Below are 1,039 nucleotides of genomic sequence, written 5' to 3'. Positions count from 1 at the left end.
CACTGTGAGACTAATAAAGGAATATCTGATCTTATCTTAATCCTTCAGAATAACAGATAAATCATAACGTATTACTATAGATTAAGATAAAGCTTTATTAATCCTCTGAGCTTCCCAGAAGTATATAAAGTCATTAAATTTCCCTACATTCACCAACAGCAATGATTAACACATTAATACATCATTAATTATAATTATATGTTATTCAGAAATGGACCACTCTGCATAACGAGTACTTTTACTTTAAGTACTTTAATTATAATGTTGATACTTCCTGTATTTTTACTAAATCTTTAACCGCAGGACTTTTACCTACCGTCTGTTTGACTCTAATAGTGTTTATCATTAACGTTGTCTGTACTCATGTCGGCCTATTTACAGTTTCTTCATGCATATTGATCTTAAACAAGATGGGTCTCGTCTTTTTAGTGATTTAGTTTCTATTTTCCCACAGTCTTTGCATCACTTTAATGGATGAAGATCTGAGTTGTAATAAATGCTCTGATTCTAAAAGAGCAGAACTGTTTCCTTCACGTTTACTAATTATTTAAATTTTGCTCATTTTAAGAAAAACTTTGGTAAGACTTTTCTAATTTCATGCATCATAATATTTAATGGCTCCATCTGATGACTTGGACAGTGACAGCGGAGTCTCTGATGACTCACCAGTCGATCAGATAGAGGTCAGGGGTCAGGTTGTTGGTCTGGAAGTGGCTGAAGAGTCGAGGCAGATTCTCCTCAAAGAAAACCTCAAAGGCGGCAAAATACTTCAACATCTGCCACAGACGGAGCGAAGAGAGGAAGAGGAAGAGGAGGAGTAAAGATCAGGTGGGAGAAGTTTCCCAGACTGAACACAGCAGGTGGAGCAACATGAATAACAGCTGTTGTGTGTCTGTGTTTGTACCAGCTCGTGGTCGACTCTGAAGAAGGCCATCTGACAGGGTTTGTTGAGCAGGTTGGCGAAGGTGATGAAGGCTTCGGCCTCCTCCAGGTTGAGGATCAGCACAGCAGCAATGAACGACATTCCCTGGACCTGAAG

At 38.7% G+C, this 1,039-nt stretch overlaps 1 pseudogene across 1 annotated transcript in view; it reads right to left on the bottom strand.

Annotated features, from left to right (window-relative positions):
- LOC111653565 (TBC1 domain family member 12-like) overlaps positions 1 to 1,039 on the bottom strand; it is a 23,191-nt pseudogene that overhangs the window by 5,955 nt on the left and 16,197 nt on the right. Inside the window, exons 7-8 of the transcript XR_015437126.1 lie at positions 905 to 1,033; positions 667 to 776 (exon numbers count right to left, since the gene is read on the bottom strand). The product of XR_015437126.1 is annotated as a TBC1 domain family member 12-like (transcript). The remainder of the gene's footprint in view (positions 1 to 666; positions 777 to 904; positions 1,034 to 1,039) is intronic.

Source organism: Seriola lalandi, unplaced genomic scaffold (genome assembly GCF_002814215.2).
Source record: "Seriola lalandi dorsalis isolate HSWRI2012SDOR001 ecotype SW California unplaced genomic scaffold, Sedor1 jcf7180002054225, whole genome shotgun sequence".
Lineage (NCBI taxonomy): Eukaryota > Metazoa > Chordata > Actinopteri > Carangiformes > Carangidae > Seriola > Seriola lalandi.
The sequence above is the reverse complement of the archived record's forward strand: the minus strand, read 5'-3'. Positions and strand labels throughout refer to the sequence as shown.